Below are 27646 nucleotides of genomic sequence, written 5' to 3' on the forward strand. Positions count from 1 at the left end.
CAATGCATCTTCCAGTTTCTGGTATGTCATGTGACATGCAGTTTCATACATCTATACCCAGACTTTAAAACACCAGCCACTGTAGTAATCAGTCAAAAATTAGTTGTTGAAAAAGGTGGAAGACTTGCTAGATATATGGATAGGTAAGTGTTGCACATTTGCATGTTAATAGAAAATAGGAAATGTTTGCGATAATAATTGTATCTATTTTTGTGTACCAAATAAGGCACCTGATGCTGGCAACCAAAAACATCACTGAATAGGAAAGTGCAAGATTATGTAACTAGTATGTTAAGATGGGAATAAAGCCTTTCCTTAGAAAGGGAAGAACGAGAAGAGAGAGAGAGGGTTGTAGGAGATTGATCTTTCAGGTGTTGAGCATTATACTGTATCTGCTAGTTTTCAGCAAATAATGAGAAATTGTAATGGAGAGGAGTGAATGGACTCTCACCAATTCAGAAAGACTCTGTCACTGAAACATAAAATGGCAATATTTAAGAGAAAGTGCAACTCTAGGGTTGCTACTGGAAGACACATGGAGAGGAAACTCTTTGAAAAATGAAAAGAAATATAATGAACGAAAGAATTTCACAGGGGAATGGATGCAAATCTGTATGAATATGGATATATGCAACATGGTATTACTATCAGAGTTGGGTGAGTACAGAGTTATCTGGAAATGAGGATGTGTGGAAGCAAAAAATGAATAGAGGAAAGGAGTATACTTACAGGAGGAACTCATGAAGAAGATGAAGGGGATTTTGGAGAGGGATACTTGATTTAGAGAAAAGGAAAACAAGGCCTCACACCAGTTATTTGTCAGAAAGATTGTAAACTGAAGATGTGAACTGGTAAGATGATGTCTGGTGGAGATGTATGAAGATAAAAAGCATGTTGAATGTTTAATGGATTGACACAAAAGTGGGATATGTAATTAAAGACTATATACACAAGGCACAAAACCACTGTTAAGATTAAGATAGAAGTTTTGATTGAAGTTGGTAAACTTTGGAGTTGTGAGATTTTAGGAGCTGACGATATAAGCGTGCTGTAGAGCTATGCAAATGTTCAAACATTTTGCTATAAAGTAATGAAGGAATGGAGTAGGGTGACAGTATATACATTAAAACTGTCAGAAGTGTTATTTATGTATGGAATACTGATCAATACAGAGGTGCTCAAAGCCAGTATAATGCTGGCAATTAACTACTCACTATTTAGTGGAGAATTAGAATGCGTTGGCGAGACATATCTTGAGCGTTGGTACCAGACATAATTTTAAGTTTAGGGTGTTAGAAATGATGAGAAAAACAGACAGATTAGGTGACATAAAAAATCATACTGAAGAATGTGAGAATAGATGGATTATGAGACTACAAGCCCACAGGGATCATTGGCTGAATGAAAAGGTGACCTTGAAATCATTCTTAGCTGCACGTCCTTGCATTCATTAATTTATATCTAAGCATATAACAAACCTAGGTTTTTATTTCATTTTAACAGGTTATAATATTTATTATATTTATTTATTGTGCACATCCGTTTAATACCCATTGAATGTCTATACACTATTTATTTACCATGTATTTTAATATATATATATATATATATATATATATGTATATATATATATATATATATTTATACATATACATATACATATGTATTGGCAGTATATTTTAGCATAGCAATGTTTTTTAGATGTGTTTTTGAAGGAAAACTATGTAATTACTTAATTGTTCATTATGATGTCATTATTAAGTTTTTTTTGATGATTGGATGAGGCTGATTGATGGGGTATTTAAAATGGAACTAATATCTATGGCAGTGTTGAAGTCTGGATGAAACGCATATTGTACATAAAAGCACTTATTGTAACTGCAGTCTGTTTTTATTTTTACTTTTAAAACTTTGGTACACAGTTCGCTGTGGTGATCCTTATTTGTTTTATATTGATTGTAAATTAGAAGTAACCAAATGTCTGGCACAAAAGCAATTAACTATCTTAAAGGGACATAGTTGGGTATTCAGAAAGGCTTACCATGATACAAAAGCCTTAACTTAGAAGGTTATTGCAGGAGCCATAGCATAGGCAACAGTCTTGCTTGTGAATCTGTATGCCAATAAGTTAGTACACGGGGAGTCAACCCTTGTTAATTAGCTATGTGCTCCCCCTACCCACACAAGAAAAAGTGGCTCCTGAGTAACTATTAAGTTCATGTTTATTCTATGAGGAAAAAATAAATGTTATCCTTTTATGTTCACTCATTCACTCATTTAGATGTAGTTATAGTATTGGTAAGTACAACAGAGCTTTGGGTGTGTCTGTGTATGTAAGTATGTATGTGTGTGAACATGTGGGCACATGTCTGTAGGAATATGAATGCTGCTGAATGAATGCCTGTCTTTTGTTTGTGTTATAGGTACACTTATTCATATTAGAGTATGTGCATTGGTAGAGGAAGCTGACTAATTATGTGTGTGAGTTGTGGTGTGGATGAGTGTGAGCAAGTTGGAAACTTTTAAGGCATTTGGAGATGTTGCTGGTGTTTGCCTACATGAGGAAGTGAGCTGACCTCTAATGGTTGAAAAGGGAGAGTCAAATATTGATGGCTTCATGTCTTTCCCACTTTTGTGGTAATTAGTTTGCACTAACTGGCAGAATGCATCTGGAAACTGAGGAAATTGTCACACAAATGGAGTGTCTTGTTAAAAATGTTTTTTAGAAGAGCAGATTATCTCTGTATGATTGTCTTGTTGCAAGGCAAATATGGTAGCCACCATACTGTAGTCCAACACAAAACACTGTCAAGGGATTTGCAGCTTTGTTTCTAGGGCTAATGGGGTCCATACGTGCAAGAAGAGGCTCAGGAAAGACAGACAAGTACATGATTTTGAGGTGTCATATTTCAAATATTTTTGTAGTCACTTTGTACACCACCTGCTAGTCATTAAATTATATATGTATTCTGCAATTGCTTCATTTTAACATTATGCCCTTGGTACTATTCACTAGGGTTAGTACAGCTCCATTGGTGGTCTACAAAGAGGAAAGAGCTGAAATGGAGCAATCAGCATCACATATGTTACTCCACATGTCAGAAACAAATCTTTGAAAGAGTTACTGATGCATTGTACCACAACACAAGTTGCATCAACTAGCTTCAGCCCTCTCTTTCTATGCTGAACTTCAGTGCCTATCCTTTTTTTTACACATGGCACAAATCACTGATAGAATTTTCAGAAAAAATCAGAGTGTAGTCATGTTCTCTGTGGCACAGAAATCTGTTAAGTGATGCTTTCATTAGGGTTAATAGGAACATATTATTTTGTTGGAAAAAAATGAAAAGAGGTTTTATAGCAGGAAGAGTATAGGTTCATAGGTTCATACTAGGCTATCTGCCCTAGTGCATTTATAAGCCTAGCCAGAATATGTTTGGCTTTCACCACCCATTTTAAATTTATTTTGCTATGCCCTTTTTTGAGGTTAGTATACTGTGCCTCTGTCTAACAGTGACACAGAAGTGATACCCAGGGTAAACCTACGATCTCCCATCCACTCATCAAGATTCCTCTTGAAGAGAGTCAATGAGGGACTCTGCCTAACCTGGACTGGGATTTTATTCCAGAGTGAAGGGAGCCTCTGGGTTTAGAATCTGTCCCTCCAGTATGTCCTATTTATTTCAGTGCTGAGGTTCAAGTCTGTCGAGCGCGTAGCTCGATGGGATTTGGATTTTCGGAGGTGCAGCAAGTCCATTACTTCCGGGTTGGACATGGCTTTATACGTCAGGCACAGATCTCCTCTGAACAGGCGGTATGCCACTGAGTAGAGCTGGAGTTTCTTTAACCGGGCAGCATATGGCATCTGTTTGAGCCCTTTGATCCTCTCGGTGAGGTACTTTTGGGGTCTTTCCAGTTGCTGGAGGTGTCTGGTAAGGTACATCCCAAAAGGGGCATTGTACTCAATTATGGGCCTGATGAGGGATGATTAAAGAGGCACGATGACCTCCCCTGATCTAGATGTGAATCCCTTCATGATTAGGTGGGCTATATAAAATGTTTTTCTAACCACTTTGGCCACGTGGTTGTCAAATGAGAGATTGCTATCAACTTGGGTCCCCAGGTCCCTAATTACTTCTTCTGTACTTAATGGATTACCACCTATGTGGTAATTTGTGGGCACTTTGTTTTGCCAAAGGGATAACTATACACTTTTTGGCATTTAGCTTGAGGCCATGGCTCTGGCACCAGTTGTCTGTTTCTATGAGGCCCTTTTGGAGGATGCTTGTGTCGGCTGGAGAGTCGATTATGGTGCCCAGTTTGCAGTCATCTGTGAACTTGGTCAGCCACAGTCCTTCAGTGTTGGCCTGTACCTCTGAGAAATATATACCAAACAAGAGAGGTCCCAGGACTGAGCCTTGTGGGACACCACTTGTAACTGGTTTGGAGTCTGACAGGGCTCCAGCAATTCTAACCATGTGGGTTCTGTCCTTGAGCCAGTTTACAATCCATCTAGTGACATAGGGGTTTATATTTAAGCTGGTGAGCTTATCTATAATGCCCGAGTGGGGTATTGTATCGAAGGCTTTTGCAAGGTCCAGGTAGGCTGTGTGGACCACCTTTTCCTCGTCAACTGTTTCAAAGAAATCAACCAGGTTTAAGAGGCAGGATCTGCCCTTAACAAAGCCGAACTGGGTAGGATCCAGTGTCTGTAGGTCTCCAATATCTTGATTTATGAGGTCTATGATGATCCTTTCCATAGCTTTGCAGACCAAGCTAGTCAGGCTTATGGGGCGATAGTTTCCAGGATCCGTTGAGGCACCACCTTTATTAAGAGGGACCACTGTTGCTGTACACCACTCTTTGGGCACATATCCTGTAGTAAGGCTGAGATTGAACAGTAGTTTTATGTTTGGGTTTAACTCTTCTTGGAGTTCATGTCGGATGCAGCCTGGGACACCGTCTGGTCCCATTGATGCTGTGTTTTTTGCTTTGGAGAGGGCGGCTCTTACCTGAGCATCTGAGATGTCAGGGGGCAGCACTCTGCTGGGATAGATATTTGCCCTTTTGGTGGGGAGGGGGGGAGAAGTTTGCGCCGAACCTGTCAGCTAGGATGTTGGCAATGTCTGTGGGTTTGGTGTATTTTTTGTCATTTTGGACTAATTCTGAGCATATCTGGGAATTACCACCCGGGTTCCTAACATAACTAAAGAAAGCCTTGTGATTGTCCTTAGTGTCCTGTGCAATTTTTCTCTCGAAGTTGGCCTTAGACAATTTTATGATTGCCTGTAGTTTTTGATAATACTGATCACTGATGCCTTCTCTTTTTGGGATTTTGCTCTATCATTTAGTAGCTTCCTCCTTCTATTGTATAGTTTGTTTATGGCTGGGGTCCACCAGACAGGACATCTGCCTTTGGAGGATTGGGTCTTGGTTTTATTTGGGATCGCATGATCCACGCATTCCTGAAGGTGTTCATAGAATGAGTTTATAAAGGATTCTGCGGTCTGGGCCATATTTTCCACAGGCCCGGGGGCTTTGAAGTATTCCACTTCGGTTTTGAGGAGTGTGAAATTTTCTTTAGAGAAGTTTTTCACTGTGGTTTTCTGGGCAGGGGGTGGGGTCGGGATGTGAATATCCAGTGAGATTAGTTTATGGTCTGATCTTACCAGTGAGGGATACACTTCTGGTCTGGAGCATAGAGTCCCCATGTTGGTGATGATCAGGTCCAGTATGTTTTCCCCTCTTGTGGGAGTGGCAACAAGTTGTTCCATAGCATTTGAGTTTATAAATTCTAGGAACCTTTGGGCTAGGGTATTGGAGCTAGAGTAATGCTCCCAGTCTATGTTTGGGTAGTTGAAGTCGCCCAATATAATGGTGTTTGGAGAGACCTTCATATTTTCCAGTGTTCTCAGGAAGGCCGAGTGTGGTTCTTGGGTTTGTGAGGGTGTCCTGTAGCAGGCTATAAACTGGAAGGCAGTTTCACCCACTGTTAGTTGCACATGGATAGTCTCTGATGCTTCGTGCTTTGCCACCAACCTGGAGGTGTGGGTATCTTTGATGAATATCGATACTCCCCGTCCTTTTGTGGTTCGATCCAAGTTTTGGGGCCGAAAAGCATGGTATGAGGTATAACCTGGTAGTGCTGGGGTGCTCTCGGGAGCCCTATACCAGGTTTCTGTTACTGCACAGATATGGATGTTCTCCATGCTAAGGAGAGTTTTGAGTGCGTGCATCTTGAGGTTTAGACTTCTGGCATTGTGTAGCATTACTCTTAGTTTCTTATCCCTTGTGATACCTATGGAGGTGGGTTTGTCTTTTGAGCCTTGCCTAAAAAAGGCACTATGGGGGTAGCAAGAGCCTTTGCCAATATCCAAAAGCCCAGGGCTGACAGGTGCAAGCCGTCCCTAGCGAAGCATCGTGGCTTGTCGAGCATATCATCCCAAGCTGACAGGCATTGGATCCCCTTTGAATGACACCAGTACTTAAGCCAATTGTTGAAATTGATCTTCTTGTCTTCATATTGTGGCATCATTCTTGGTGAGGGTAAGATGCTACTCAAGGTCAGGGTCATACTGGCCTGGGCTACATGCTCAAAGAGCTCCTCTATGTCTCTTTTCATGTAGTCCAGGGAGGTACGTCTCAGGTCATTCACACCAGCATGGACAATGACTGAGTCATATTTGTACTTGCCTTGGAGTGACCTGAGTGCTTGTGTTATGTGTCGGATCCTAGCGCCCGACAGGCTGCTCACCGTGACCCTCTCCTTGTTCAGCCTGGTGAGCGTGACGTCAGTGTGCCTGACGATAGAGTCACCTATTACAAGTGTATCAGGTGTGTTGTTTAGTCTTAAGGGCTGTGACTGTTTGGCACACTGGCTTTTTGAGATATGTGTTGCACGTGTTTTGTTTTGGGGTAGCGGTTGCTTGGGTGTCTGCTTTGGAGGTCTCTGCTGCTTAGGCAGATCTTTATTTAGAGCCTCCGAGTATGTTTTTGTGTGATTATGTGTTTGGTTTGCTGTCGTGGTAGGTCTATGTGAGACTGGAATTGTAGTGAGTGTGGTTTCCTTCTCCTCCTGACTGGTTATGCCAGTACTGAGTTGAGAGAGCTTAGCCTCCAGTTTGGCTATATGGTTGCATCTCTCACATGTGTTGGAATTTGTTGGGAGGAGGAGAGGGTTGTCTGTGTACATGAGGCAGTTGTAACATTGCCTCAAGATTCCCAGATTCACCAGCTGGACCGGAGAGGAGATTGACAACTGACCTTTGGACATGCTAGAATAATATTGGGAATTCCTTTATAATTGAAAACAAGGGCCAGTGGGGAGTGAGGGTGTAGTGCTTTTAATGCTGACTTATATAATTGCTATAGTGAGCAAGTGCCAGGTAACTTAAGTGCAATGTGTTACAGGTAACTTAAATGCAAAAATGACAAACAGTAACTTTCTTTCAAGTGAAACAAGGAAATAAGTACAGTAAGCAATGCAGATATCACTAGTGATCCACAGAAGCACTGAGAAGCCGTGTATTAGGTGGAATTAGGTTCCAGGGAAATAACAAGCAAACAAACAACAAGCATATAAACAAAGCTAGATTCAGCAGGCCTGGATCTAGTCTATGCTACAGCAAACAAGGTGTACCAATTTCAGTAAGATACAGTTCAAATATCCAGGCACTAAAATATGAAGATCAGTTTAATTATAGGGGTCTGAGAACTTGTGGATTAGGGAAGAAGTTGGTAAAAACATGAGTATTGAGCTTGGATTAGTTTTGTGTTCTGACTTAAATTAGTCATGACAACATAAGCTCCATGAAATGTGGTCTAAGAACTTGAGGGCAGGTGTGGCATATGTTGAGGAAATAAGGATGAATAAACTGTTGGTACAGTGAATGAGTTTAGGTAAGTTAAGATTGATACCACATATTACCAGCCAGGTGAGAACAGGTTGGCTCAGCATTTCAGATTTGGTTGAGGGGTGTCCCTGAGCTGGATGTAGGGTGATTTGGGGATGAGATGTCTCAGATTATAGCAGTATGATTTATAGTCATGAGTGGTATGCTAGTAATTCATAATATTAAAAAGTTTGCAACAGAAAGCAAAGAGGAGAGTTATAATTGATGGATAAGTAGATAGCAGGGTTCAAACCATTTGCACATTTGAAGAGACTGTAACACAGTGGTGGAGCTATGAAGCTATGAGGACAAGTGCAGACTGTGAGGTCAGAGGTATATGGGATTGTTGTAGACTACATTGGGGAGGCATGTCTGACTAAAGTTTGTATAGATGGTATACTTGGTAAAATTGCAGATTATGGCATAAAGGATAAAACAGTTCAGAGATGAAAGGTGCAAATTTGGGAAGATACAGACAATGACTGATGAAGAACATGGTTCTAAAGAATTAGAAGATATTAATATGTACATGGTAATGTGGAATTAGTGCTATGTGGAAAATGGATGTTGTGGAAGGCATGGCGTGGAATGAACACTCTTTATTGATTAGTTAGTGTATGTCAGAGATGGGAGGTGGAACTGAACAGGACCATACTTCCATGCAGACAGGAGGACCATCACCAAATCCACCATGCAAGTAGGCGATGGATATCACGGATGATGTATTGGTATTGCTGTAAGGCCTAGTGGTCTCACAGGTGCTGATACTGACAAGATACAGAAATTTTAATATAGCATGTTTGTGCAGGTTCACCTACTTTAGGATGATTGTAGGCCTGAGGTATTGGAGGATGCTGATGCTGTGTGATGTGTAAGTATTAGGTGCAATGTGGTAGCTAGTAATTTTAATAGGTTGAAATGTTAGGGTGAGTGGCAGGGATCTGACTGAGGTCCTTATTTGACCAGGTTCTCTGCACGCATGCATGCATTTGTCAGTCTACCAGGCTATAGTCATCTGTGTGAATAATTTCTTTGCTTCAGTGTTGTCTTATATGTTTTAATGTGTATTAATTTGCCTTGTTCTACATAAATGTGTTATATGAATACAGGGAAGCATCACTGCTGTTATAATCTATGATATTCTGTCTGTATTATAATTTGCACATTGTTTTGTTAATTCAGTAAAAAGCTACAGTATAACAATGTTCACGTTGTTTTGTTAATTCAGTAAAAAGCTACAGTATAAAACTGTTCATGTTATCTGCTTCTGTTTCTGATCTACACAATGCTCTGAATAGTATCCTTTCATGGATAGTTTGTAGACATAAAAATCAGTTCTTGTTTACAGACTGCAGACCATCCATTGTGAGCTAATGCAAACTCAAAGAATGCCTAAGATAAATTTTTATAAATGCATTCAAACCGGTGCATATTCTGTGCTACTCATTCTTCATTCTTTGGATATATATTTTGAAATACAGCTAGCTCATGAAGTGCTAGACAAAAACATTATTTAAAACTGTATCCAAAAATATACACCACTATATGGTGGCCATTAAGGCTAAGTGTATGTACTGTGGATGGGGAAGCAAATGATAAACAAAACAAAAAACCCATTTAACTAAGATCACTCAACTGCTGGAAGTTTCCCCATTTAGTGGCATGATATACTTTCATCATTTTATCCTTTATATTCAGTGGGTGCTATATAAATAAGAACAAAAATCCCAGTGTATCATTTATCAACTAGCAACAACCTTAACTCACCATCTGATCTGCAAGTTTACCCTATCTAAGCCATTATTAAAGTGCTTTCCCACTCCAGATATTTAGCAACAGCGGCAATCCTGTGGTCTACTAGCAAAAACCTTAACTCACCATCTGACTTGCAAGTGTAGGTTCCCAATTGTCTTGTACTTGGTTTAGTGGTGAAATACCTGCAATTTCCCATTTTTGTTATTAGTGGCATGCGCACTCCCTGGGTCATATTCTAGTTTTAACCCCAACCGCAATAGGCCACCTGACGTCCATAGAGTTTTATGACCCATCCCTCCTTTACTTCAGTTCTATCTACCCAGATAGCTATTGTGCGGTATGCATTATGTTTTTTTAGGCTAGCAAAGTCTCAAATGGCCAGCTCAATTCTAATCCTCTACCTTAAAACTAAATTCCATGCTGTGTATCTAAAACCAAAAAGCAGCATAAAACAGCAATCTTAACCACTTTTACTCTTACAAAAACTCCTTCAACTATTATATCACAAACTCTCCTTTTAGGCAAATTTTGATATCAGCCTCATAGATTATCACCTTACTAACTTGAGACAAGGCATTTATGTGAGCTTTTTACATTTATAGACTTAATATTTTAGGGCAAAGACCACAGTGCTTGGCTCAACCCACTACCCTACACCCATTTCCACCCACCTCCACTTTCCTGTAACTTATAGCTAACTTTACCACACCCTATTCACCTTTCCACCTATCCACACCCACTTTCTCAGTCCTCTGACCTTCCCCTCAACCCCACCCTCTCCACCTCACACAATACACCTCCACCCTCTCCCCACTCCCATCCACATCCTCTAGGCTCTTCTTCCCCACCAGATTACTCATTATGCACTACCACAACTGCATAGTAACAAATATTATTGTATTCCTTTCACTGTATTTCACCCACAACCACACCTCACTACACAAATACCACATAACAGACATCCATTCTCCAACACTTCCAATAATTACTGCCAACCCACTATCCCACACCTTCTCTGACAACTGCCCACAACTATAGAACAACTCTACCTACCTGCTTGCCTCCTCCAAACTACTAAAAACCTTCTGTCCAAACCCCCCTTTATACAGACATCCTAAACTGGCAATCAAACTAAAATATCTCTTATTACATTCTGTCATAAAAATTAAACTGAATGCTGACATCCATCCCAACCCAAGTCCCAAAAACACTCCCTACCCACCACAAACTTCAGCTTGCTTTTTATCTTTCCCACAAAAACTCCCATCCCTACCCCCACTCCCAGAAACATCCAACTCTGACCTGCTGTTCACCAGTTGCAGCCTTCATAGTATAATTAACAAAGTTAGTGAATTCTAAGCCACCTTAGCTACTTAATCCCCTGACACAGCAGTCATAATTGAAACCTGGCTGAAACCACACATCAGGGAAAATTAGTTTACCCCAAATGGCTATAACATTATTAGACTAGATTGAATAAAGAAAAGGGGTGGTGGTGTAGCTGTACTATTTAAGGACAACCTTACAATTGAACAACTCCAATGCCCCCCCCAACCTACCCAATGCCAAGATTCTAACCACACATCTAGAAATAAACCCAAACAAAACAATAATTATCATAGCATCCTACCTTCCTCCTGGCAACAACCTACCTAGTATTGAAAGTCTCCTTTCATGGGCTTTCCTCAACTTCAACCAAGAAACTGTTATTCTTGGTGATTTCAACCTTGATTGTCAAACCTGTACATCCGATAACCCTTCAAATTTCCTCAGTCTCTACAACTACACCCAGACCATAAATTGTCCAACTTGCATTGACAAACACACAAACAGACAATCTACATTAAATTGAACTCTAACCAACAATCCCAACCTAGATTACATAGTAGACTGCCTTCCCGGCTCACTCAACTACCTTTCTATGTAGAAAGCATGTACACATGGAATACAAAATCTGCTACAAATACAGCCATCGCAAAAAGCCTTTCTCCCTCTAAGTTTTTAACCAGATTCTACAACAATATGATAGGACACCCCTTAAATGCCTTCAGCTAGACCTTGCAGTACAATTTTTCAATACTGCCTTCCTTGATGTACTCAACAATCTGGCTCAATTAGAAAAGCACACTCAAAATCCAAGCTTCTGCCCTGGTTAACCAAAGAAGCCAAACTCTTACTTAAACAAAGGGATAGAGACTTGTCAGATTACCATAGCGTTAAAGACACACCCCACACATTAAGGCTGATGCACAGACCCACCATAGCATAAGTCCCCAGTACGTATACCATGATTAATCATCATTAATTATACAGACATCAACATTTAAAGCAACAACAACTTTTTGTCAGAACCATACTTATACAAATCTATTACATATGGTCATTTAAACCTGGGGAAACAACCGCCCAAGTTTAATGATCCAACCCTTCTTTATATTTTGCATAGCATGCCATCCCAATTTATTCATCCTGTCCCTCAAACTTTGTCAATAACCATAAAATGAAATTTGGCATTACTGTGTTTCAATGTATGTTTATACAAAGCATTTGACATATGTTTGGTATGAATATCACTAAGATGTTCCGATATATGAACATGCATGGATCACAAGATCTGCCAAACATAAAAGTCGGCAAATGAACATGTCACTAAATATACCTGCCAATCTGACCCACAATGTGCAAAAAATCTCAGATCATAAACCTTACTAGTGTTCTTGCTAGAAAACTGTTTGTTCGTCATGTAAACATATGTAAAAACCAATGCCCACAAGGGTATGATCCAAAAACTTTGTCACGAGTTAAAATACCATAATGTTTATTATTTTGATTCCTATTCCCTCATTTGTAATGACTGAAATGAGAGCCTAATGTACCCCCTCTTCTATATGAGAATTGGCATCTAGACATGCGTAAACTGGGCAATTCATCACTGGCTAATAGAATATTTCAATTTTTATTTATGATCTCCCTAATGACATTAATATTTCTGCCATATGTAGTGATTAACCTAATAGCATTCTCATCATCATGTTTTCTATCATGATACTTGAGCGTATCTGACCTGTTTTGGCCCGCTACCCATCTTTTGGCTGACCTAATATTATGAGGTTGGTACCCCCTAACCAAGAACCTTTCCGTAAGGTCATCCTCAAAGTGTCGATAGACATCTGGAGAGGAACAAATTTTTTTAACCATTAAGAATTGAGACTTAGGTATATTTTATATAATGTGGCGGGGATGTAAGCTGGTAACAAATAGCAAATTATTATTCTGTGGATATTTGCGATAGATTTTGGATGCCAAATATTGTCACTATTCCTTGTAACTTTCACATCCAAAAAATTAATCTGCTGTATATCCACATTCATGGTATATTCTATTTTCCATTTATTTTCGTTCAAATATTGAACAAATTCTAACAAGTATTCTGCCCCACCCTGCCACACTAACCAACAGTCATCAAGAAATCTTCTCTAGATGTCTATCTCAGACAAATACATATTGTGTAAATTGTCATATATAAGCAGATTGTCTAAGTAGCCCATAAACAAATGAGCATATATGGGGGCAAAAATGTCCCCATTGCTGTTCCCTGAACCTGCCAATAGCAGTCCCCTTGGAAAAATATAACATTTTTAGTTAGAACATGTTCTACCATGCATAATAACAACGTATTGAAACCTGGGGGATAGACATCCACTTTTTCCAGCCAATATTTAACAGCTTCCAATCCTGCCCAATGTGGCATGCTGGTATATAATGCTGTTACATCTAATGTGCATAGTAGCCAGTGTGACTCCAACTGAGAATTTTCAATAATTGTCAAATAAACTGCAGTGTCTTGAATTCTAGTTCTAACTAACCTTAATAGGGGCTGCAAATGTTCAGTTAGAAATGCTGATAATGGCTCTGTTAAAGAACCAATACCAGACACTATCAGCCTACCAGGTGGTCTGTTTAAGTTTTTGTGAATCTTGGACAACAAATAAAGGATCTGCTTTTGGGGGTCATCCGCTATTAAATGCTGTTTAACCTATGGGGAAATAATCACATGCCAAATCCAAAAAAGTATCAATCTCATTCTTAAAACGAAAGGTGGGGTCAAGTGGCATCGGCATATAATGTCTCGCATCCCTCAACTGTCTATGAGCCTCCAATATATACTCTTCAGTGTCCATAACCACTACTGCCCCACCTTTGTCCACTGGAATAATGGCAATGTTTGTATTGTCCTTTAAATTCCTAAACACCTGTTGTTCATCCACTGTCAAATTTTGACTCTGTATTTTATCTTCACACTTCTTAAAATGTAGATCTTTTATAATTGATTCTTGAAATATGGCCACATGTTTGTCCATTGGGGGCATGCATTTGGATTTTCATAAACAAAACTCAGTAGATCTTTGAACCTTATTTGGACCAAAGTATAATCTTAAATTTAATGTTCGACAAAAAGCCAACAAATCATCCACCACACTGTCTTCATTGACAAAAAAGCCAGGTATATATTTGAGCCCTTTACTGAGCAATTGTTTTTCTACTTCTTTTAAAGTTACAGAGGACATATTGTGAACATTATACACTGTATTTACAGATGTCCCAGTCTCTGTAATAACATTTGTATATTGTTTATATTTTTTATGCTTTCTACCTCCCCAGTATTGTCTAAACCTAAAGGGTAGTCCATGCCTCTTTCCTTCTTTGATCTGGTTGATCCCTGAGTAAATGTTTGCTCAACATCCGTAGCTGATGAGTCTTCCCCTGAAGAACAACTGTGTTCTATACCTGACTTTTTATGAATCGACCTAGGTCTCTCACTTTTTGTTCTCAACATGTTGCCCCCTCCCTCAGAAAACTTGACACTCTTCCTGAGGTCAAAGGGTTTCCCTATCTCATAGTCTTTGATATCTCAGTAAAACTTTTGAAGTTTTTTTATTTTTCAAAGATTTGTCTATGGCTAATAAATCTCTAGGCAATTTGGTTAAACACTCTTGATATCGAGCTTGTCCCTCAAATGGTTTTAAATCCTCACATACCTGTTGTACATCCACACAATTTTTGTCAACCATCCGTCCATAGTATGAGGCCAATATGTTGACAAATATCACTGATGCATCCTGCTGTGCTTGTGCCCATTCATGAGTCAGCGTCTCATCTGCCACACTTACATATGGCACTATCCGAACCCTAAGGCCTCTAGGTGTAACGTTTTTGGCCTGATACCCCTTAAACAATTTCAAATGCCACACATTGGTACATAAAATGATCATACCCTTGGTTAATTTATTAAATAGTGCACCACATCGGTCAACCATATGGTGGGTATCTACATCACTTATATGCCCCCCAGACCTGTCTAATCCAAATGCATGTAAATCATGCTTGTCTGCAGTCAAGCCTTGCAGTATGGTAACTAAATCCATCATTTACCAAAAATTCATTATATTCCACCCACCTAATATAAATTATTATGTCTCAATTATTTCACCTTACTTATAACATCAGAGTCTACCACCAGTCTTGACTTGGCAATGCCCAACTCAGATGATCTTTATCCTGTTTATCTTCCACCTGATACAGAGACAACCATAGGAGCTTTAGTTTCAAACAAAGCAGTTTACTCCAAAATTATATCAGTTTATATAAATAACCTAAAGCTCTGACTATTAGAAAATGCTTATTAGATTTGTTCAAACTGTATACATTCAGAAAAAAACACTTAAATGCGGTTATCCCCTTTGAATATTAAATCAAGCCCATATAAATTAAGCTACATTAGCCTAAACATTCATAATTCTACACCTAATATAAAGAACATCTCGTATAGCATTCCACCTTTCAGCTATAACTTCTAACAAAAGGTATATGTTTTAATTACTACAGGTATTGCTCTCACTTAAACTATTACAAAATACTGTCCAGGAAACTAACAGTATATATCCTTCAAATACATGTAGCTTTTGAAACCTACATTTAATGCATGAGTCATACCCATATCACCCATTTGGTGTGTCCAAAACACAGATAAATATCAAAGATACAGATAAATATCAGAAAAAAAAAACTTGCTATCTATTTGTGGCAGACCAAATGTATTCATAATAGCTCCTATAGTACCCATAAACTGGTCAGGGCCAAATCACAAGACCATTTAAATGCCAGCAACAAATTATAATACCACATAACCAAGCTCAAACAGCTTTCCCAGATGTCATCAATCATTGTCTTCATCCAACACTCAGTAACATCTGTATCGGTCCAATTGTTTTGTGCTGTCCAGAGGATGATTCAAAACATACTGCATTTGATACAAATATACATAATGCAGTCATCTGAATATAGTCAATGCATCTAACCTATATTTTCATCCCCTCCATAACACATATAATTCAAAAAAATTATTCTACATGGAAAAACCTTTGTTGAACTCATATAATGACATACAATTATCGGGTTCGAAAACTGATTATCACGAAGCCGCGGAACAGCAAATTCTTTCCCAGGGAAAGAATTCGGTGGGCCAGTTCTGTGGCTTCACAATTTTCAGCACTGTGATGGAAAGTTATGGGTCAGGTTCAGGTAAGTGTGCAATTGTGTGGACGTTAGGGTTAGGGCACGGGTTAAGTGAGTTAGGGGTTAGGGCGCGAGGGAGGTGGGTGTGCGATAGTGACAGACTTTAGGGTTTGGGCAGGATAGATGAGTTAGGGTTAGGGCACGGGTCAGGTGAGTGTGCGATAGTGATGGACCTTAGGGTTAGGGTTTGGGTTAAGTTAAGTGGATAGATAGTAGTGTATGTACAGTTTAATGTAGAGTTAGATGTAGGATTTTAAGTGTGTGTGTGGATTGCTGTTTTTTTGGTGTGCTTGCGTTGTGTGTGTGTGTTTCTTGGAACAGTGATTTTTTTCCCTTTGAAGAAAAATTGCTGTTCTAAGCCTTTGATGGTTTTGCACTTTGAGGTTAGAAGTTCGAACATATGGTGTTCGAACTTCTGCTGTTGAGACAAAGTGATATAGACCCCAATTATCTAAATGTTGTTGACCCTCAGGCCACAAAACTATAGTTTGCATAAAAAAGTGCTCTTTGTCTACCCATCCAAACTCTGGCCAGCCTTCTTCAGCTATCATATTCAAATTAACTTCTACCAACAGTCCGCCAATCAAACAGTGTTGTAGTGTGTCCCCATGATCAGTTCCTGAAAGTCCTTAGCAGGCCCTGAAATTCTTTACAATGATGCAAGATGAAACAACCACAAATGATGGAAAATTCCCTCAATATGGTGAACACACGCCATATGCACTTATGCCAAAACAATATACCCAACATGTATGGCTCTTTGAATCCACTATAGTTGTGCATACAACTATTTGCAGAGGAAAAACTGAATTTCATCAGTGAATGAAATTGCAACCTTGTCCTGTAACGAAACAGAACATACAAATTCTAATGTCCCATACTCATCATTTCTTCTGAAAATAGTGAGACCAACAATCCGGCTCCTTCAGTATACTAAAATACGTTGTTCCATAGGCCATTGGAAATAATTGTGCTCTTGTTGACAAAAAAGCACACACAGATAGCACCATAAAGTTTGGACACTGTTCTGTACCAAACAAACAGTACTTACATGTTTCGAAGTACCATATGCGCTTGTTGAAAACAGACCCAATCAGTTGTTGAACTCAATCCGGATGTCAACAGTAATTAAATCCTCCAGCTGGAACACAGTATGGGAGACACCCACTCTATAAACCACATAGTCACAGTACTTGAATTTTTCAAAAAAAGCCTCATAAATGTACTCAGTCACAGCAGTATAACAAATGTTCACAATCAAATACTTAAACCGGCACCGATGAAATTAGAGTTACAACCATCAGCTGAATAACGTACATCCACACACAAATGGCCCTCCTGTCCTGTTCTTTCCCTCACTAAAATTTCACTGCTCACCTCTGAGATAATACCATTAAGCCATTTTCTCCTTACCCTTCATGGTTGTGATCACATCAGAATGCCCAGCTATTCAGCCGACCCTGCTCCACACTTCTCCAACAGCAACAAATGACCATGTTTGTGAACGTACAAATCTTTTGGTCCCTTTGCCAACTGATATAGACCAACCAATGTCCTTCTGACATTGGAAGACACCAAATGTTATAAAAAGGATGGCACATCATAGTTTCAACTTGAAACAGTCCCAACAAAAGTAAATAGCATCAAGGTGATTCAGCCACAGTATTAAAAAACACTCACTCAAGGCCCACAGCAGGAAGAAAACCAGTAAGCTTCAAAGACACACCCTGCACATTAAGGCTGATGCACAGACCCAAAACTCCAATACCTCCAAAAAAAGCAAAGCCAGTCAAGGCCCACAGCAGGAAGAAAACCAGTAAGCTCCAAAGACACACCCTGCACATTAAGGCTGATGCACAGGCATACCTCCAAAAAAAAGCAAAGCCAGCACCAACAAAGCATATATAAACTCCTTTTGTTGTGGCAACACCATAAAAATCAGACCGGTTTTGGTAACCTTGCCTTCTTCAGTAATGAAATACATAGCATAAGTCCCCAATACTTATACCATGATTAATCATTATTAATTATACAGACATCAACATTTAAAGCAACAACTTTTTGTCAGAACCATACTCATACAAATCTATTACATATGGTCATTTAACCCTGGGGTTAAATTCCATAACCTGCCTAATTGGCAGCCAACCTAATTCACCTCTTACTTTTCCTGCCTGTACTCCTGGTAACCCTAACCCCTTCAGCTTTTCTTCCATTGAAACAAACTACATAAGATCTCTCCTAGATACACTTAAAGCATGCTGTCTGGCATCTGACCAGCTCCCAAATGAATTTTTGAAAGTTGCAGCTCCATCTATTGCTTACCCCATACCTGTCTTGGGCAATCCCCTCAGTTTCTGAACATTATGTCCCAACTCTCTAGAAAATATCCCATATCATCCCACTCCACAAAAGAGGTTCCTCCAAGCAACTGACCTACTTCTGCCCTATTGCCATTCTTTCCCCTAGCAAAAATCTTAGAAAAATGCATCTACAACAGCTCCTTATCCATCTACTCTCTAACAATCTCTTATCCAATTCACAACATGGCTCCAGGCCCAAACACAGTACTTCCACTGCTCTAATCTTTTTTACTAACTTCATTTCTCAGCTCCTAAATTAAGGTCGGGCAGTCTCCTCCATCTTTCTGGACATGTCAGAAGACATTGACACCATTTCCCATCAAATTCTACTCAATAAGCTCTCAACCTATGGCATCAGCTCACTCTCTTTGTCTTGGTTCCTCAATTATCTTTCCAATTGGCAGCAGGCCACCAAATGGCAAAACACACTCCCCCTACTCCCCATCTCTGTTTGTGTGCCCCAAGGTTCTATACTTGACCATCTCCTCTTCATCTTACTCACCTCAGCTCTGCAACCAATCAAGTCACAACTGTCCAGTACGTGGATGATGCTACCCTTATATGCTCTGCCCCCTCACCCATATGACCTTCAATTAAAAATGCAATCATCCTTCCAAAGCATAGAAAAATACCTATCAGAACATCAAGCTATTCTCAACTCAAATAAAAACAAATCAATATTCTTCAAAAACAAAACATCCAAAGCTTGTCATGCCTCTTTGTCAATACACTCCTCAAATGGAACCAGTATCGAACCCACTACTCATACTAAACTCCTGGGGGTCACTATAGACAAGAATCTAACTTTTGAAAAACATGTCTCTGTGACAATCACAAAAATGCACTTCAAACTTGGTACCTTATATAGGGCCAGACCATATCTTGCCCACAACCCCAGGCTTGCCACTGCCCATTCTCACCTGCTTTCTTCCCTTCTCTACAGATCTCACATGCTCACCAACCTTCGCAAATCAGACCTATACAAACTATAATTCTGCTATCACAAAACTGCCAACTTTGTCTTGAATGCCCCACACAGGACTCACCACTTTTCTGTGCTTTCTCAACTAAAATGGCTAGAGGTCCCCAACCTTCTAGCTTTCAATGGCCCACAAGTTAATTCCAACTTTCAATGGCCCACAAGTTAATTCACCAACCCACTAACTGTCCTGCCCTCTCTAATATTGTCCAATCCAGTCAAAACACCAGGACTCTCAGATCCTCCAATAAACTTATGCTACAGGTCATCCGATCCTGCATCTGTCACAGAGACTGTCTTTATTCCAATAAAATTATCAAACTTTGGAATACTCTCCCTCTTACAATTACTAAAAATCCACACCATCATGAGATCAAACTACTATTAAATCACCTAGATAATCATTGTCTCTACTCCTGTCTTACCCCAGACTAAACCCACTTATCCTCATCCCACCCCTTCCTACCTCGGAAAAGTTTTACATCCTACTACTATAACTTCTCCCTAATTCTTACTATCTAACTAATCTTTCTTATAAGCCTCATTCCAAACAGTGTTTGGCACCACTGTTATGCCACTATTTACAAAATACCAACTTGGTGTAATCTCAAATTTCTTGTCTAGCAATGCTATTTTTGTGTTGCATGCAATTTGTATATACCATATTTTTGCCTAGCCCATACATAAGTTTTGTAACTAATGGTGTGTATTTAATTTCTTATAACTGAATCACTGTTGTTTTTTCAAAGAATATATTGTACAGTTTTTGGAGTTTTTCTCCCTGGGCCTCTGCTGAAAATGAGCTTCTAGTCCAGTCAACCTTTCCTGGTTAACAAATGTAATAAATAAATACCAAATGTAATAAATAAATAAAATAAATAATTTAGTATTACCATGCCATGTGCCCTACTAATAAAATAAACTGTAGTAATTTTTTTTTATCTTGGATTGCAAGCCTTACTTTCTTGTAATCCCATTCCACTCAATATTATAAAAGTAAATACTTATCAGGAATAAATACCATTTTTTATGGGGTGAGTACTTTACATAGATTTCACTTGTCCCAGTCCCCTTCAATAAACACATCACACCAAATGACCTTTGACAACCTTTTTTAAACTTCATAAACATAACTTCAATAACCAATATTTATTAATCATAACATACGCATAGTATAGCTGACATTAATCACACCATGAACTGTTAGCTAGGGCATGGTGACCTCACTCACCCTGACCCATTAAGCAGTGAGATTACCTCCGCACACATATTTACTTATGAAGCAACATCCCATTACTCACTTCATTTACCACTTATTGAATTAAACACCCAACCAAATAAGCAAATGAAGGTCAAACACCAGAGGGGGAAAAGTAGAGGGAAAACCTATCCCTCTTCTCCTCCCACCAGCCTGAGCAGGCTGTTCCACCTCCCTCCTACCAAAATTCCTACAACCAAACCCCAAAAGGGGATAAGCCAAACATTATTTGGTGTACTCCATCCTCTCTAAACTAAACTGGATCCCTGTCATCAACTGCCAAAGCCCGATCATATAAATACCCCAAAGCAGCCAATTGCCTAAAAGGCAGAGATTAAACCAATGATCCCTCTCCAGTGCTAAAATAACCATAGCCTTTCGTAACCTCTCTATATTAACAAAATTTTCACTTATCCTAACTACCAATATTAGCTTCATAATGATTCCCAGGTCATTAATTGCCAAGTGTACCAGCAAAACACTAAACTCAATGCCACATGAAACAACACAAGGGCAATTGCATACCATCATGCCTAACTGCAACCCCAGTATATCACCCAATCTATATAATAATGACTAAAATAAGCTTTCCTTTCCAATATCAAATTAATAGAAAATCTGCCATCACACCAACTATCCATTATAAACAAGACAAAAATTTAATGATCATCATAACATTTATTGACTAACAAACCACCCTCAGAATGGCTTCAATTCATTCTTAAAGTAAATGCCATATGAACCGTAGCCCAATAAAACTCCAGTTACCAGTGTCAACCCTCAAAACATCTATCTTGTCACTAGCCGATGTCAGTCAATCTTCACACTATCAAACCTACCCCAACCCTTCAATTCAATGAAGAACCAACCATAATTTTTGGGGTGAACATAGCCTTGTCACCTGTGCAGCTATACTACTCACAGCTAACTCCTCCTTGACCAACTGAACTGCCTTGCCTTGCTCCCAAACCAGACGGGTAACTAAATATTCCCACCAAAATCCTTCCCACTAGGTAACTGTAAATTCACCACAATGGTTCCACCCATGTCCCTCTTGGACAAGAGCAATAGGTACTGCATGTGGAAGTAAGGGTTGAACTTGGCTAGCCTATTAGGGCCCTAGAGCCCTAAGCATAGTAGCTTCCTATGATAGTTGTAACTCCATCCCACCTACCCACTACCCCACCAACACGGACATGTCTTAATGAGCACTATCTAAAATAAAATTACCTGTAAACTGATCATGCATCTCTTCAGCAATTGGAACTTCCAGCCCAGCAGAATTCATTATCTTTGAAATCCACTTCCTTCAGGCCAGTAACAGTTGCTCCCTTTGCGCTCCCCATATGTGACCTCGTTGTGCACCACACTAGTGACCGGGACATCCACTGCAACAACCTGCTTCCACCATCTGCTAGATTACTGTCTAGCACTGCAGCAAATGAAATGTCCTTCACATCACCATCATCTGCAAAGAGAAAGACAAATATAAATACTTTGAAATTCATTAGTAACGGTTCCACCATTTACTGGTTTGTTCCGCATTATAGCTACAATGTTCCTCATTTTATAATGGAAGGAGAAACAGTCAGTACAATGAAAAATTGAAACTATTCCATACCTATGCCAGCACAGAAGATTATGGAGCCTGCAATGGCATCTGTGATAAAAGAGAGGTTTTACCTAACATAACATCCCATAACATCACCAGACTTCAAATGTTCATGTTCCTCGAAGTTCTGCATTGAAAAGGAGTATTACACACTCACTATTAACAAATGAACTGCTACCAATGATAAATAGGCTGAATCATATTGTTTCATTAAAAGGCCTAGTTCTAAAAATAAAAGTATTGCATCTTAACCATCCTGTGAGTTTCATAATTAAAGTTGCTAGTGAGACATTAGTAAGCACTCCACCCTTTGCCCATTTGTCCCACATTATAAGTGGCAGCATTCTTCATCCTGGCAATGGAAGGAGAAACAATCAGGGTAAAAAAATTAAACCATTCCATCCTTTTCATAGGTTTCTCTTAGAAATACCCCACCAAAGCATAACTAAATACAGCTAAGATGCCTAATTCTTATGTCTGACATTTTACCAGTTCCCTCTTTAATGAACTACAGCACCTTCCCAGAAACCACACAAGAATGATACTGCCCCAGGTAAAAAAAAAAAAAAAAAAAAAAAAAAACTAACCCTGGACATAGTGCAAAACCAGTTCCATTAAGAACTATGCCACATGCTAACTGCTTTGACAGTTTGGGGATAAAATACTTCCCCAAAAACAACCCACTGTAGATCAGAAGTGACCTGCATGAACACCCTGTGCTGCTAACCAGTACTTGGCCAAAGACAGCCTTGCCCAGAGCTGTCCACCAAAGGTGGACCAATCACAACAGACTCAAGGACAAAAAACAGAACTTGTTAATAATACTTATTATGCTTATTCATCCTTTAAATTCTATCTAAAATCATGCTTGTAGTTGTAATGCTGTCCAACATTGTTTATTATACCCTGTGTATTCTGCTGCATTCTTATTATCAAATATTTTTGTATATTTGTATGTTTTGGTGCTTTTCTCCCCAGCACTCCATTGGAAATGGCCTATCTTAGCCCAATGGACCATCCTGGTAAACCAACTGCAAATAAATAAATACATTTTTAAAACCATCAGGAACAAATTTAAAATACGATAGTTCCAGTTAGAAAGTGACTAGAATAATAGTAACTGTGCCACCATGCCTCCCCCAGAATTCCCACACATGTAATCATTTAGTGACTGCACTCATGTCCCCATCTCCTACAGCAAGAAATCTGGACAAAACATTAAAAAAAAAAAAAAAAAAAAACCAGTTAAAATATTGGTCTTACCAGCTTAAAAAATGAGTAGACTAGCAGGTTTGCATTAATAGGAATCTTCTGAAGGGTTTGAAATCTGATGTCAGTCTCTAATGAGCTCCCAATAACTTGCCAGAAAACCACCATTTTATGGAAACTCAGACCAAGCATCTGAGGTAAAAGCATAACTTTCAAACTCTCAGTGCAAGAAAAATGGATGGAGCCTGACAAAATGGGGGTACAAAGGTCCGAAAAAGACAGAGATTTAAATATTGCTCTTATGAACGTAGAACGTTGTTAGAGTAACAGGGTCTGTGGTAACATACATTTTTTGAAGGCTTGAAGTCTGAAACTCAAATATCATTATTTAGGGACTTCAGTCCTTCAGATCATCCCAGTGATTTACCAGAAAATCACAAATTTTATGATGAGTAGACCAGAGACATGAGATGAAATCTGAATATTCTGTGAAAGTCAGTGCAGTCGAGAGGTATGCTGCGACCACAGATAACAGGTTTGCATTATATGATTCTTCTGAGAAATATGAGATCTGAAGTCAAATGGCTGTCATTATTCTCTAATGTCAGGCTCAATGCATCTGCAAGGTTGAAAAGGTTGCCACAACCCAACACACCCTGGCACTACTCTTTCCCCAACAGCCGTTACCATCACACCTCGCATGTGCAATGAATGGCCAGTTCTAGGATTGCCCCGTAGCCTGAAAAAATGCTCAGTCTTGTTAGAAGGCTAGAATGGAGTATTTCCAGTCAATACACTGTGCCCGCACTCTTTTCACAATGTCCCCTATATTTGTTGTTTTTTGCACCAAGGAGGAGCACTAAAATCAAGCTGCTGAGCATCTCCATAACTCCCTGGAAACCGGAACATTTTCCCTTTTATTTATTTATTTATTTTAGTGGACTATAATATGGAAGCATTCCTCTCAACGTTTTAGTGCAGGAAATCTGAGGGAACCTATAATTGAGGGGGTGGGGGACAAAAGCCTACAATAGCAACAGATCTTAAATACTGTTCCTAGAAAGTCAGTAAGTTGCTGGATTAACAAAACTGGAGGTAACATGCTTTACCTGACAACTAGTGAGTCCGAAACTAAAAGTATGTTGTTATTTAGCAAGTTTGGTCTAGAGTGATTTACCAGGCAAGGGCAACTTTTATGATGAACACGGCACTAATTGAAACAACACCTGGATATTATGTGGGAATCCATACTATTCCAACCTATGTGCTGAAAATAAAAACAGTTCTCACCAGACTGTTAACCGTACTATGCACATGCCCGATTACAGCTGTTGAAAAGCTAATATTCTTTTACCCACAAGTAGTACACTGGTGTGAGGAGATGAAGAAGGAACCACCAGAGGTAAATATTGAATAAAAAGCAGTTAATTCCTATGACAAATGACAAAACCATTTAAGCAGCAATGCTTTTCATCCCTGTTAAAAAGCAAAGGGTAATCGCCAGCCAAACTACCAAGTTCTGTACCTGAAACGACCTTACACCTTCTGAAAAAAAGAAAAAATACAAAAACAATTATGCACGAGGCGAAAAACCTGAATTGCCTCCTCTGCTGTCCCAGCAATGATTCTAAAGGAACCTGCACCGCCAGAACAATCAAACTCAGCAAAAAATCAGACTCAAGTATACCAGCTGCACCGCTCAGCACATTTCCTTAATACACACTAACTGACCTAACAAGCCTGTCATAAATCAACCCATTTGTAGCATTTCAGCTCTAAATCTTACCCTTGTGAAAGCAAGACTGATAAATAAAGACATGGACAGGTTCTTGCAACCCCAAGAAAACACTTGTTGCTAAACAGCCATAAGTATGTAGTCTGTTATAAGCCCAAGAACAATCGCATTTCATTATTCAAACCATTACACAACCCCAAAAATGAACAGATATATAGACAGGGAGCATATAGGGGACAGGGGAAACATGACCATTGTATGCTTTGCACCATAATCACTGATGATAAACATCTCATAGCACTGTCCACAAAACCAAGCCACTGAATGCATGTAGCCTACAGGGGACAGGCTTGCAAGGGAAAACCAGACCTACAGGTTATCATAGGTTCATAGGTTAGTACTAGGCTAACTGCCCTTGTGGGTTATTTTGAGCCCTGTACCTAGTGTTTATAAGCTAAACAACTTAACCATTATGCCAACCTCCCACTTGATTCCTTAGCCAGCTGCACTTGTATAAAACCCACTAAGCCCCTCCCTACCCTTCACTTGCTCTCAGTCATCATTCCTATTTAATCCTTTCACACCCCCCCACCATACTTCCCCTACACTATTAATTCTCACTACCACTTCTGTTTAACCTCCGCCTGAAGATGTCCCTAGACAAATTGGTGTGTTACCAAGCCTCATCTTTCAATTAGCCAGTTTTCTCATATAAGCAGTATGCAGAGACATTACACACGGATTCAATGTGATAAGGCAATGCCATATGCTTCTTATACTACTGTTTGTCAGGTTTCTGGGTGCTGAAACAACCTAAAAAGGGAAAATGGTCACACGAAGTCAAGAAATAAATATGGTACAAAATCACAGAAACACACTGACTGTTGGCCAGCATAACTTTAGAAGGCTGTGAAATGTTAACTCAGTGTAAGAAACTGCTTGGTACTACAGTGGCAGGGAATAAGAAAACAAGCTATTGTGAATATGATATATGAACATGACACATACAAGTAACCATGATCAGCAAAAATCATTCATAATTATGCAATATAATTGTTTACTGAGTATTCAGGCATATTTTCTGAAATGGATCATTTACAGGGTTTACAGTGAGTCTTAATAACAGAATATTTGCTTGTGAAGGAGACATGCATTCTCTTTTAAGACTTCAAAGGCAGAAGAATGAATTAACTCTGGGGATACAGATGGAAATAGTCAAACTCCAGCTGAGAAATATTAACATTTAAAAAATGTAGTTGAAGAGCAAACATCTCCCAAAGGAGCTACTGCAGGTAACATAAAAGCAAATGATGCAAGATCCTGCTGCTAGAATTTCCATTTAAGACAATTGTTATATTCATTAACTGAATGCCTCTACAGGTGAAATAAATAATACATTTTCATTTTCAGATTTCATACATTAATAAAAGGAGACCTTTTTTATTTATATTATACTGAAACATGCTTTTTAATTAGATCAAGAGACAGATGCTGTGGTGAGTCAATAGTCTCCCTCAGTGGGAGCTGAGGGCTTGAATTTACCTTACATAACCATGCATTTTCTACACTAAAAGCTCTATGCACTTAAATGAATAAACTCTTTGAATGTATAAAACAGCACTACAGTCTTTAAATAGTTCTTAAAATGATATAATTAATATTGTTTTCATGGCTCTGTTAAATAATGCTATACATGCTCTGCATTATGAAATAAATACTAGTTGCCTCTCTTAATACTTATTTTTTTATTTCAGTGACCATTACATGGAAAGCTCAAAATAATAATGCAATGTATCAAATTACTTTTAATATTTCAATTTATGCCCTGTTGGAATTTTTAGTCAGGATATTTTCTCCATTTACTTTAGAATAAGTGTATTTTGCAGATCATTTCTATTTATGGAGATTTAGTTTTCTCAGTTGATTTCCTTGGTACTAATTTTATTTTGTAAATACTGCAAGTCCTTATATAACTAAAGTTATCATATATATGAATACAGTTGACAATGGAAGATGACCTTATGTCCACTGTGTCTGCTTGTATTTTGCACTTAATACTATCCAGGTGCTGATTTCATATTGCAATGCATCAAGTATGAGGTTTTGGCTTTAGGACACTATTCAGTAACCTTTATAAAATGACTATCCTGTAATTGAGCTCTTAAGAATTCAACTAGTTGGATCAGAAATTGTGGCAAAATTATGGCCTTCAAAAATGAATGTTGCCTGCAAATACAATCCTGAGAAACTCTGATGTGATACGTATG

The sequence above is a fragment of the Protopterus annectens genome, chromosome 9.part0 (genome assembly GCF_019279795.1).
Source record: "Protopterus annectens isolate FY-2018-M chromosome 9.part0, PAN1.0, whole genome shotgun sequence".
In the NCBI taxonomy this organism is placed as follows: domain Eukaryota; kingdom Metazoa; phylum Chordata; order Ceratodontiformes; family Protopteridae; genus Protopterus; species Protopterus annectens.